Source organism: Eumetopias jubatus, unplaced genomic scaffold, assembly GCF_037043125.1.
Source record: "Eumetopias jubatus isolate StellerSeaLion01/CBP00866 unplaced genomic scaffold, mEumJub1_p1.0 scaffold_4, whole genome shotgun sequence".
NCBI classification, from domain to species: domain Eukaryota; kingdom Metazoa; phylum Chordata; class Mammalia; order Carnivora; family Otariidae; genus Eumetopias; species Eumetopias jubatus.
In genome coordinates, this window is record NW_028274810.1 from 175,301,601 (window position 1) to 175,315,758 (window position 14,158).

General features: G+C 39.2%; 1 long non-coding RNA gene across 1 annotated transcript in view; it reads right to left on the bottom strand.

Annotated features, from left to right (window-relative positions):
* Positions 1-1,865: 1,865 nt before the first annotated feature.
* Positions 1,866-14,158, bottom strand: part of LOC114215333 (uncharacterized) — a 69,679-nt gene continuing 57,386 nt past the window's right edge. The window contains exons 3-5 of the long non-coding RNA XR_003610557.2: positions 5,296-5,451; positions 5,102-5,192; positions 1,866-2,151 (exon numbers count right to left, since the gene is read on the bottom strand). This is a non-coding gene — a long non-coding RNA (uncharacterized LOC114215333). The remainder of the gene's footprint in view (positions 2,152-5,101; positions 5,193-5,295; positions 5,452-14,158) is intronic.

Consider the following 14,158-nt stretch of genomic DNA (forward strand, 5'->3'; position numbering starts at 1 on the left):
AAAATATCACTCTGACCTCCTTGGACTATTGGAATGCCTTTACTGGTCTCCAGCAACTTGCAAACATGTTTGATCATCTGGGAGTTGAGGGCAGACAGGAGAGAATGTGCTTTTGATAATGAAATTATTGATGGTATAATACATTTTTAATAATTTTCATTTTAAATTATCTTATTATTTATTACAAAAATATGAAGGCTGAGTCAAGTGAGAATTTTGCACTCTTTAATTAATCTACTCTACTTGATTTGATAGTACTTAACTCATCCTGTCTTTTGGGAGAAGTTTCTTCTCTATATATAATCTCCATCATAGAGAGGCTTAAATCAGCTTTATTATACCATTACTTGGAAGAGGGGAAGAGAGTTTGCCAATGTGTGTCTTGGTTTAATAACTATTGATTGTCTAAAACCTAGCAAATGTAGATTCTATTTGGTATAGCCAAAAGATCCTTTAACCAACAAATTCTTTCAGTTAAAAAAAAAAAAAAAAAGTCCTAGAGTGCAATAATTACAATAGACCCCAGTGGGAGGTTTTGGGCTCAGCTGTAAGGAGCAATTAAGTGCAGGTTCTGAGACACTGCGTGACTTTTGTGAAAGGAGTATGGAAATGCCTGTCTCTGTCGATGACTGGACAAGTCACTTCACTCAGCCATCATGGTCTCTGCATTTTGTAGGTTCCAGGAATTGGCCCAGCTGGGAGCCTGGAACTCCATCTACTCTAAAATATCTGATCAATCACTTAACTATTAGAAAAGATGACCCCAGGAGAAGGTCTCATATCAAGGAATCTCTTAAGAATTTATCTCAAGTAAGCCCAATTTTTAAAAAATTATGTACTCTAATTAGCTCCGGGGGCATAATCCCCTTAGGAAGAGTATGAAATCGAGTTTGCCTTGTTTTCCAAAAGAAAAATGCTTTCTCTGTTCCAAACAATAGGCTTATTGGGCTACTAAACACTCTTTTCAAATAACATGACAGATTGATTCTAAACAAACTTTAGGACCACATTTTTTTTTCCAAAAGGAATGACTTTATGAGGAGTTAGAGAATTTTAGCCATAATTTTCTCACCGTGATCAATTTTATAGAGTGCTTTATCTCCATGAAATATCAGATGAAAGCAATTTAAGACCATTTATGAAATTCACCATCTATGACTGCAGCAATATTATCTAGTGGTTATGAACAGAGATTCAGAAGTCAGAGTGCCCTGGTTTGAATCCAGGATTCTTCGGTTACTAGCTGTGTTAATATCTCTGTTCTTCAGTTTCCCATCTGTAAAATGAGGATAATAATAAAATACAGAGCTCCCAGGTTTAGGGTACATTAGATCAAATAAATTCATATGTGCAAATCCCTTAACATGGTACCTGGAACATTATAACTACTATTCAGAATTAATTGTTATTGTTATTGTGAACAATAATGCCAATGGATACAAAATCTAAGATAGTCATGATATTAGATTCTACTGTATCTTGATATTAAAGCTAAAATCAGAATCAACAAAAATATTTTCACAGTACATGTAAATGTCCATGTAAATGATGTTAACCAAGGTTATGTCCTAATTCCTTCCTTGTCTTCTTGATTTACATCAAACAACTTGCTCTAGCTAACAGATACACCCAATACATGGCCTCCCCCTCCCCTGTCACACACATACGCTACAGGAGAATATACTTCTTTTTTAAAAAATTCTGGTGATATGTTTTAATTATCATGTAAAATCAATTCACTTCCTAGTTACTTTCAGGAAATGCAAATCACTATCAAACATCAAGCAAACTCACTGAATTGAAAGGCATTTCCCAACGTTAATTACATTTCAATTAACTCCACCAATTTTAAGTAATGCATCAATTCTTTCAACTATAAGGGAATGCCTTTTACAATTAATTTCATTCTGTCTAGTTTATCAGGATGTAGTTCCTTCTTAGACAAGACCGTCTGTTGGTAACAAATGCCTTTAAAATTGTTTCATGCTAAAACGAGTTCCTTCATGTATATTGTTCAGAACCCAGGACCTCTGCCAACTGATGGTGCAAGTGCTTGAGAAGATTTAAAAGCTCCTCTTTGAGAAAACCACTTATCTATATTTCAGGCAGCGTTGGAGTCCCTGCCCGTGTCCAAGTGGGTAGGCCTTTTGCCTAGGAGAAAGTAAGAACCGGGTTTTTAACCAAATGACAATATCCACTTTGCTACCAACACATTTGGTGCATAAAAGATATGGCCCTAGGTTAACCATAGAAACACAGAACACCTGCTTTATATTTAAAGAAATTGATCATGATCTAACTGTAAGCTAGAAACTCACAATGGCTTACCCAAGACATCTGATATTAAAGAGAATGTTCAAATGGGCAGGCCAATTCTCCACTCGGTGTTCCCTAAACTCGATCCCTATATGAACGCAGGTTATCAGAAAAGAAAATTACCCAGCCCTTCGTGATGAATTCAATATTCTTCTAAGTTACAATTTTATGTCACTACTTAAGCTTTTATAGGTCAAAACAAGAAGCACTCTTTTGAAAAAGTGTTGATGGCTTTTGCAAAACCATAATTGAAAAAAAGTTTTCTGCACGTTATCAAAGTGCTTCAGAAAAGTACAACATAATAAAACCATCCCTTTAATTTAGCTCAGGAAAATGTTTCTTTCTACAAATCAATGTATGTGTTTTTCTTTGATCAGACAATCAATGAGAGTTATGTGCCTCAAGTGTTTCTCTGTGTGCCCTGTTAGGAAACAATGACATAATTCATGGAAAGTGCCACTACTGGGCATCGTAAGCACTCCATTACAGTCAACTTCTATTATTAGCTGTTATTAATAATTCTAATCATATTTGAAATGCCAAGTGACATCTTCTTTGTTGCTGTAGATGGTCTCTGTTCTAATCTTATACTTAATGGTCCTGTTCTATATTATTTCCTTGTATAAGCTACCTTAAAATAGAAAAAATGTAAGTTCAAATTGAAAATTTTAAAACAACTAGGACTTCACGGCACTTATGTTTGCAATAATGGCAAAGGGGTTAGTTTAAATTTACAAATTAGGGCCCATGATAGAAGTATAAATAAGACTGTGATCAAGAAGTATGTTATTTTTTCTACCACAAAGAGAAGATTTGCCCAAATTCAGCATGTACCTATAATTTTTGATTTATAGTTAGGCATGGTAAAGCCTCAGTAGGTCAAATTAGGACTTGTGGAGAAAGCCTAATGGAATGAATGAAGTTTAAACCACAGAATACATAAATAATGTAGTTCTTTTATTTTAGGAAACATGAAAGCAGAAGCCAAGTAGGTCCAAGCGGGAGGTGATGGCAGGCTGAACCAAGGTCGTGACAGTGGGAGGGAGGGCCGAGTGCACAAGAGAGTTCCAACAAACAGGGCTGGGTGCACGGAGTCCAGAGGATGTGTCCTTTCTTTGAACTCTAGGAGACTGCGGAGAGATGCGCAAGCCCCGGCTGCTTGCAACAGAGATGGAGGCATTTCCATGTTTCTAGGCTGGGCAAGCTGAAATACAACCTTTTAAAGACATTATAGGGTCTCTTTTATTATTTTGCTTCCATGCCAGTCACTGTCAATAGTCTTGAAATCATGGGCCATGGAAGCAGGAAGGAACCCCATGGACCATCCAGCCAGAACTTTCATTCTGCAGCTGAAGAAACTGCCCTGGAGAAAGGTCACTCAGGGCCACACAGCTGGTCAGTTAAACAGCCCGATCTTAATATCAGGGCTTCTGCTTCTCAGTTCCGCTCTCTACACTCTGCTATCCTCCCGTGATAGGATATTTTTCTGGTATTATTGTGGTTTGTGTTTTAAAAGATTTTGTTTATTTACTTGAGAGAGAGTGTGTGTGTGTGAATGTGGGGAGGGATGGAGAGAGAGGGAGAGAGGGCATCTCAAGCAGACTCCACACTGAGCGTGGAGCCCCACATGGGGCTCAATCTCACAACCCTGAGATCATGACCTGAGCCAAAATCAAGAGTCGAAACCTCAACCGACTGAGGCTCCCAGGTGCCTCTGGTGTTATTGTGGTTTTAAAATGGAAAACCTCATATCCCAAGAAACCCCTCAATCCCAAGCAAACCAGGTTGTTCTGTCACCCTAATGGACATACGAATTATTATTTATATTCCCTTAATCTTCAAGAGTAGTTTTCATGGCTCATCATGGCAAAAGTTCACCATCCACTGGTGAGCCAAAACCACTCCAGAATAAAGAGTAGCCTTAACATTGAGGAGTGGTGACTTTATGTCAACAGAGTAGAAGGGATGAGTAAGCACCTCTTCCTTTTCCAATCTCACTTGTGACAAGAATACTGCCATCAGTTCCAAGTCATGGGACCAGGACTCCATCTCCACCCCCTTCCCCAATCATATGAGGCCTAATAGATCACTGGTAAAATCTGCAGAGGGTCTTTTTTTCCCCAACACCAATTATAATCTAGGAAAATATTCCAAAAGTTAAAGACAGAGTGGGGTTTGAGACCAGCCAATCTTGCTCCCCACCATCACTCCAGGAAAACATGGATTGACCTCAAGGGCATCAAGCAGACAGACACACAGACTAGAGAAATTAAACTATCTGCTTCCCTCCAAAGTCACCAGTAGCAAACAGCTACTGTTTGTACATTTTTGTACATTTTGGTTGAAGCAAATGGAAAGCCACTGCAAAGTCACTTGGGGCTTTCATTGGGGAGAAACGACACAGGCAACATGTACAAGAGAGGCTGGTGTCATCCAGCAGCAAGAGGCGTTCAAGCAAAAGACTGTGATTTCTACCCAGAAGGTCTTTCAGTGTTACTTTTCTTCAATTGGGCCCTGCCCTTCCTCATGAGTCATGCTGGCAGGCACTGTCCCCGGGTAGCCCAGCCTCTTCTTCCTCAAAGTCACTGCATCTATTAGAGATGCAGCCCCAGCAGCCACATCCCAGGCAACTCCAAGGACCCGAGCATCCACTTCCAAACTTCATGCAGAAGGTATCGGGGATTTTAATTCCAGATTACGCTGCCCTGACTTTGTGAAAAAGAAATGTCTACTGAGAAGATAGACAGTAAGAGAAATAGCATGTTGTCCTTGCCCCTGGACTCACCATCTAGTATGAATACCTTCCTCCTTTGGGGAGATGGATAGGTTGTTTTTCCTTTGCCCCTGTATCCTCTTTGATTTTGTTTCAAGGGAGTCTGTGAAAAAAAAAAAGTATGTTTTTTTGAATCAATCCCATTCACACTAAAGAAACCACAATATCTTACTTTTTACTTCATTTAAAAAATAAAACTCTTTTACCTCCTCTACAGAAAGCTAAAGGGTATGGAATCGAGCCTTTTCTATAAAAGTTGCTTTTCTTAGGAAAGTTTGCCCTTCCTGGCCAGGTGTTGGTCAAGGTGCCGCACATGTTCTGTAGATGCCTTTAAATTTCCTTTTCCAAAAGTCAGTGGGAGCCTGCAAAACACCAAAGGTGTGGATGAGTATGGCTCAAAGTAACAAATTATAGCTAATGTACTTTCTGTGGATTAGAAAGATGAAATTATAATTTCAATTGGAAGCAGGCTCTGGCTCCACACCTCCAGATCATAGTAAATCTCCCATTTGAACACTCGCACCTCTGAGGCTTCCTGATTGAATCAGAGCCCAGAGGCTGCCTGCTTTCGCTGGCTTTTGCAGACTGACTTTTCCACTGGGCACATACTGTGATACACAATATATTCTCACCCCTATTGGTTTGGTTTTGTGTAGTTGTTGGGTTTTTTTGTTCCCCTCTGTTTTGTTTTAGGAAGTCTCACTGGAAACAATGCTTGACTTAAAAATTTGAATTTGAATCCAGCATACTAGTAATTGCCTTGAACTTGAGCAACCTCCTGAGCCTTTCTGCATGTTAGTTTCTTATCTAGAAAAATGGCAATAATGATACAATTATACAGGTTTCTGGAAGAATTATCACAGCACAGGTGAAAGTGCCTGTACACAGAACCTCAGATATTTATGCAGTGCTACAGAGGAACCGTCACTTGAATAGCAAATATTCTGTGTGCCTTTCACCATAATAGTAGAGCAGGGCTCAAAAACAAGACTTTGACTTCAAATAGGTCACAATCTCATAATAACTACCATGTATCAAGCACCTATTACGTGCTACATGCTGTGCTAGGTATTTTAATATGCATTGTCTAACTTCTCATAACAATACTATGAGGCAAATATTATCTTAGCCATTTTGCAGATGAGAAAATGAAACCTGGAAAAGTTAAATCAATTCCCCAAAGTCACAAGATTAATACATGGCAATGCTGGGACTAGAATGTAGGCCTGTCTGTCTTCTAACAGTCCTCCAGTGCAAGCTGAGAGCGCATCAGACACATGCACAAATACACACAGAGTTAATCATATTCCAGAATGCTCCCCACTCTCATTCAGGACTCAGAGGGTTAAAGAGAAGATGACAAAATAGCATAAACAGCTGGTTCCAAGGTGCTAGTTGCTCTTCTGTGATACCATTTTGTTTGTGCTTCTGCAGCTGTACCAGAAAGTTTTTGTTCTCTGAAGAAAATACTGAACTGAAAAGATAATTGGTATTCAAGACACACATGTTTTCTACCAGCAAATAAGAAGAAAGCACAACAGTATTCTTGAAGGATGTTGATTTTTTTGTGTTTTGCAATTCTGCATTTTCAAAAATGACATCTGTTTTGTGAGTGACTAAAAACTCTGGAGGAAGAATTTGTAAAAGGAAATAAAATTGTGTTTCTGAGCATTTTCCTCCTTACTGCCTTCAAATGATGTTTAGTTGGCCCATTTTCCCCAAAACATTGTCAAGGCAGAAGTGTTCTATTTCCTGCCCACATTTCTGACAGGTTTGAAATGATGTTCCAGTGGCAAATATTTTAAAAGTTTCTTTTAGCACTTTTCCCCCATGTATCAAATCATTCTTTCTTTTGAGCACTCAGAAAAAAATTGTGCCTTCTAGGAGCATAAATGAATATAATGCATCCCATTTATATCATGCATTTCTAGAAGGAACTCAAAAGTATTTTACTGTCTTCACTTTTCCAGGCTGTTTATTTTTTGCTGGTGCATCAACAAATACAAAAGTTTAAGAGAGCCATTTCTTATTCATTCCCATCTCTCTGATTTATCACTTCCTATTCCATAAATTTCCAGCCTCTACTTCACACAAATAAAAAGATGTAGTAACTCATGTAGTTTGTCAGCTAAATCCGTCTTAGAGAAGAATGAATATTAACTAAGGTCATCTGAGGACGTCCCCCCTCTAAATGGCACCGTGTCAGGTTAAACCCCCATTCTTCCAAATCTGTACATGGCCACTCTGCAAGAATGACCTTCCTCTTCTGAAAACATATGACAGCTTCCAAGTTATAACTGGCAGAATCAACGCCCCTCAAGGTGGGCAAAAACTCCTGGACCACAGGTGCAAGTCTTTCTCCTTCCGCCTTTGCCCAGAATTTATGGAGCCACACATCACAGAGAAATGAAATCTAAATGAATCTTTGGGAACTCTCACGAGGCAGAAATTTCCCAAGTTGTCCTGATGATTGAGCTCACATTTATCTGGCCCCATAATTCACCAACCGTAAGCCCTGTTGGCACAATGCTGCTTTCTCAAAGCTTATATATGTCATTTTTGTTGTGATATCTTAGTCATACACACTTCAACTTTCTCTGGATTTTGGGCATTGACTAGCCAAGCACACCTGCCTCAGTGTTTGCTTCCTGGCACAATCCGTCTGGCCCTTTGCTATATATGGATTTCATGTTTCCTCTTTGGAAGTACTTAAGCAGAAAGTCCCAGACTGCTTCATATATAGGATGACTCTCTTGTTACAAGCCTGGAGAGACCAAAGCTACAGATGAGTATGCCAAGGGAAAAATCATATACCTTATCCTTGGCATCAGAGTTTTCATCAGCAGAAGCCAAACAGAATGCTACTCACAAGTAGAGAAATTTATATACAAATAATAGAAGTAGCATATGCGTCAGGAAACTCAGGTGGAACAAGAGTTCCACCATGTCTGATGATTTGTGAGTGGGACCTCCATTAGGCACACTTCTCTACCTTTTGAATAGCTTCCGGTGTCACCAGTGAGATCCTTCACATTACAAGATGGACTCAGCCAGCTGCCCATCACAAAGACATGTCTCCTCCAGAGTTGCTCTGCTGGAGAAGCTCCTGACACTGGAAACTCTGGTACAACGTGAAAGACAGTCCTCACATGTCCGGCGTGGGACGGGGAGGTAGGTCCCAGATTCATTTTTAAGTCACAGTGAAGCATAGGAAAAGTTGAAATGAGCAACGTGGCCTCATTCGTTGTGCACATATGTCACATCATGCATAGCTTCCTTCTTTAGACAAGATGCTCTCGGGCAGTGTAGACAAATTCATGATTTTGACTATTTTCATTTGCTTTTTGTGGTTCCCACAGTTTACATCCTGTCTTTTCCATTTTGTATAAAAAATTTCTTTTCTTAGATGTTGTCAGGGGTTTCATTTATTTTCCTCCAAGAATTATCTATCTATTCTTCTATACTTCTAGATTGCCACTCTTTTCAATTCACTTTTTCTTCCACCCTCAATTCTTATTGTGAACTTGGCGTCCTCCATATACATGTCTACTTGAACAACTGACTGTGAATGACATGGCCTCTCCTCATCTTTCTAAACTTCACTGAACCCTCAAGGCCCATTCCAAATCCCAAATTCTTCACCTAGCTGTCTGAGGTACTAACCAATGCCGATCTCTCCCACAGCATCACATCTCGACCACAACACATGAGTTTCATCTAGATGTGCTATATTACCCCAACTAGAAACCTATGACCTTCCACTGGCAGTAAGCACAGACTTAGGCACAAAACAAGCATTCAAAAAACACTGAGACACAAATGGCCACAGAAAAATTAGAAATGTAGATACACTCAAGAAACTTACATGTATTTGTATATTTATCCAACAATGTTTATGAAACCCCTAAACTCCTATGGTAGGCAGAGAGGAAACAGAGACACATATGTCATAATCACTGTTCTCTAAAGATTGAGTGGGAAGAATACAAATACAAACAAAGAAGTGTCTTAATGTGCCATGATATTCTGTGTAGAAATAATTAAAGGGAGGGCTCCTGGGTGGCTCAGTCGATTAAGCATCTGCCTTCGGCTCCCGTCATGATCCCAGGGTCCCAGGATCAAGTCCCGCATCGGGCTCCCTGCTCAGTGGGAGCCTGCTTCTCCCTCTGCCTGCGGCTTGCCCTGCTTGTGCTCTCTCTCCCACACACACACAAATAAATAAAATCTTTAAATAAATAAATAAATAAATAAATAAATAAATAAATAAAGGGAATAGTAGGAGCACAATGGAGAAAGTGGTCAATTCTGTCCGGACTCGGGATTGAAGGGATGATTTAGCTGGATTTTGAAAAAATGACTGAGACAGCAAAGGACAAATCAAGAGTGTTCAGGATAAAGGGAGCAGGTTGAACAAAGTCAGGATAAAATATTAACAATCCACGAGGATGTTAATTCAGTAAGTACGAAATAGAGTCTAGGAAATAGCCTCCTTAACAAGTATCCCCTGGGAAATTCTGATGAAGGTGAACCCAGAACCATGCATGGACCCAGAGAAATAACAGTCCACATTCTAGTTCTTGACAAACTTGCTAAGAAACATTTGATGGTGGGTAAAACACCTTACTTGGCTTGATGAGAGAGAAGATCCGCTCGGGTGTGGACAGGTCTTTCCTCCAAACCCCTGCTTCAGTGAACCATCCAAGATATGAACCTGGACCTGGATATTACCTCTCACTTTATAATCCTTCAGTGACATCCCCCTGACCACAGAATGCTTTAGTGGAGCATCCCTGGCCTCACCTCTAGTCTCACTGAATTGGCCCTCTTCCCGGGCCCCTAGTCTCACTGCTCAAACTCTACCTTACAATTATATCAAACGTCATGCCTTCTGCTGCTGCTTATCGTTGCTATGAAGTTATTAAAATTTAAGACACATATAGAAAGTTTCTACTGAGGATATCCAATTAAATAAGGTTATTGTTCTTATAGAAACATAGGATCGACTTAAGTGTTAAGAGTGAAATACCAGAGCACATTCCTTTCGTCTGTAGAATGTTAAATTGTCTCACAAATAAAACCAAAGGAGTTCAAAATTCTGAGAGAATGTTAAAAGATATCCCATGAAATAAGGAGAACATAGAAGCAAAAAGTATCCTAATCTCCCACTCCTAATGAGTGTATGTACACACACATATATACATGTGTGCGTGTGCACACACACACACAGATGTCTCATACCACTGGAGGGCATCCTGGAATCTGTGCATCACCAAAATATTCAGTGATAAAGACATTTTCTTCCTGGCACATTAGAGAGAGAAACTGAGACCAGACAGCTAGTAAGATAAGACACACTCTCCCTTCAGGAGCACATGCTGCTTTGGCAAACACAAATATCACTCACTCACACACACATGTACTCAAGCCTGTGCATAATTCTCTTGACAACTCCAACTTATAACATTAGCATATGAATACCGAGGCTTACAGTGATATTCGCCCACAAAATGGAATTTATAATATAAATGCAATAAAAAGTATCTGAAAGATTACTCTTCTCTCTGAATTGAGTCCGTCAGAGCTTGTATGTAAAATATATGTAATATCTGTATAGAACCCAGTGTAAATATATTCTTCCTGCATGCTCCCATGGAGAAAAGCTGAGATGGTTAGGACAATACTAAATTCATACCTCCTTCCTAAATAATGCATAAAATAAATGGCTCCAACTCCCCAGCTTTGTGCATGTGTGTCTCCCCATTTCCAATATTTCACATGTATTAGGCCAAATGTGAGTTTTTTTTCCGAGGTCTCTCTGTCTTCCTTTTATTTTTGTTAGATGTCCTTTTCCCCGCTGCCAAGAATCATTCACAACTCCAGTAGGAAGATTTTACAATTGTATCCATAATCTACTCAAACCAGAACCAGAAATTATTAGTACATGTGATATGTCTTTCCCAGTAGATTATAAGCTCCTTAAAAGGAATGACACTGACTTGTTTATTTTTAAAGTCATGTCATCTTTAAAGGCATGTGCCTGCAAAAGCAATGATTTATCATTTCATGTGCTTCTGCACATTGGCTGGTGGTTCCTGCCATGCCTTTACCTGGGCTCACTCAAGCGGCCCCATTCATCTAGAAAGACTGGCTGAGCTGGAAGTTTCTAGCCTCACTCACAGGTCTGGTAGTAGGTGCCGCCTGTCAGCTGGGCTTCCTTAGTCCTTTTCCGCGTGGCCTCCTTCCTCCAGCTGGCTAGACTTGCTCCCTTACACGCTGCCTCAAGGGAACACGGCTAGGCCTCTTACAGCCTTCCCACAGAGGACACACAGCATCACTTCCACCAAGCTGGATTGGTCAAAGCAAGTCAGAAGGCAGCCCAGGTACAGATGCAGGGAAATAGACACCACCTTGTGGTAGGAGCAGTGGCAAAGTCACCGGCCAAAGGGGCAGGCATCCAGGGAAAAGGGAGACTTGGTAGCCATCCTTATTTCCCACACCAACGGAGGCTTAAGACACAAACGGTAGTCAAAATTTTTTTTGTTTAAATCATTCCTTTATGTATTCATTCACCCATTTAACAAATATAAAGTGCCTACAATGTAAAGGGTACTTGGTTAGGCTCTGGAAATAGAGTTGGCAACAAGGGAGCACCAGTTCTTGGTCTTATGGAATTTATGAAGAGTCAATGAATGAGTGAGTGATAGAAAAGTGATAAGCAGCTAGGTGGCCCTTGCAGAAATAATGGCCTCAAATTCTAGGCTCCCTTCATAGTTAAAAGTTTATAAATTTTAAAATGCCTGAATACCTTATTGGAAGGGGGGTCCTCAATCCAGGATACTATCAAGGGACTAAAGTCAGAGTTGGATTCCAAAGGGCTGGGATCGGAGCAACACATTTCTGTTGAAGGCAGAATAGGTTACAAGAGCCAGAGGGACCTGCTCGATTTTCAATGTGAAAGACTCCAAGATCACCAATCAGTTAAGGTCTGGCAGGAAAAAGAAAGGAAGCTCAGAGGGAATTTGGGGAGAATTAACAAAGAAACTATATATAGTCATAGGGGAAAAGCTAAAAGAAACATCAGGACATACTTAGCTATCCAAAGACAAGCAATGAAAGGAAGATATTACCTAGCTCTGAAGCAATAGAAAGCGGAAATATTTTGATTTTGGGGTGTTTTTGTTATTGTTGTTGTTGGTTTGTTGTTTGTTTTTTTGTTTTTCGGATAGATATATTTCAATTTACCACTTCAAGAATATCTTGCAGATATTTGCACTAGCAGAATCTTAAGAAATTCCACATCTTGCATATTTGTGTCAACTGCCAGAATTTTTTTATTTGTATCTCTTAGGAGATTTAATTTTTATTTCTTCCATGTTATGTTTATATAAGTACATTTGTTTCTCCCAGTAGATGGTGAGCATCCTGAAATCAAAACACATTTTTGAAAAATTAATCTCTGTATCTTCACAAAGCTTAGCTTGGTAGGTACTAACACTAAATATATATATTTACTTAAAGAAACATGGTTAGAAAATGGTTGACCTTATCTTCACGTTAAAAAAAAAATTACCTTTTGAGGAAATGCTTTTACCAGATGAGAGCTGGAGGTGTGGAAGAGAACACTCTCGGCAAGACTTAGAGCCATGGAAGAATCCACTGCCAGAAGAGCAATTCCAAAACACAGGTATAGCAGGGTAATCTAACCTTTTCTCTCCTGCCTGCCCTTCATTGGTCAGATCCAACCAGAAGCCCAAGAGTATGGAGTCCTCCACCCCACTACATCTAATAAATCATGGGTTGGCCATGATACCACCAGACAAAACAGAGTACAGTAGAAGAAGGAGTTGAAACTTGAGAATTATGGAAGTGATACATTTACTATTGAAGTTGTGAGCTTAAGATGGCTGCAACCCATCTGATTATGGACCTCCTGTAGGTAATTGAAAATATGAACTTGGAATTCAAGGGGACACAATGCAGCTAAAGATCAAGATTTGGAAATAATTAGCTTAAAATAGTTGCTAAAGCCATATGAATGTGTAACATGGCCCAGACAAAATATGTAGAGAGACAAAAGAATAAGTTAAAATTCCAGCTCTGATGTACTAGGGACATACAAATAGAGGGAGGACAGCAATAGAGAAAAGACAATGAGATAAGTTAGAAGAGAATCAGAGAAGAGTGAAATCTGAAAATTCAAGGGATAAGAGTGTTTCAAGAAGTTAACCACCGATGTCAAATGTGATCGATTAACCAGAAAAGAAATTACTGAATTTGGTAATTAGAAAGTCATTGGTGATCTGCATACATACAAAATGATGATGTCCTCCAAAAGGCTCCTGCGGCTGGTATTATTGGACTAAATAAAGTTTAGATTTATGTTCATTATATCTGTAGATGACCCCTTGTTGAACAGAATTACTAATAACTTAAATGATACCTCAGAGGATGAAAGTAAACAGTACGTCTTAAAATGGCCAGGTTAGGGGCACCTGAGTGGTTCAGTCAGATAAGGGTCTGACTTCAGCTCAGGTCATTATCTCAAGGTCCTGGAATCAAGCCTCATGTGGGGTTCTGCACTAAGCAGGGAGTCTTCTGCTCCCTCCCCTTGCTCCTCCCCCTGCTCGTGCTTTCTCTGTCTCTCTCAAATAAATAAATAAAATCTTTTAAAAAATAAAATGGCCAGCTTAGAAATGCATGCATATATATATATATATATATATATATATATATATATATATATATATATAACAGGTGCAAGGCATATACATAGGTACCAAATATAAGTATATATATCTATGGGAAATAAACATAAGCAAGGAAGAAAACTATTTGGATAATGCATCATTTCATATCAATAATACTGTTATGATGATAGATATTTCTATCTTATTCTATGCTATACAGAATGATTTACTCGGATACCAACACATGACCCCTTAAAAATAATTCTTCTACTATTTATTAATCAAAGCAGTATGCATATAAGGAAAAATAAAGTGGCTTAGCGTCAGTGAACTGCTATTATGGTCTGTGCAGATTTCGGCATCATGTAGAGTACATAGGACA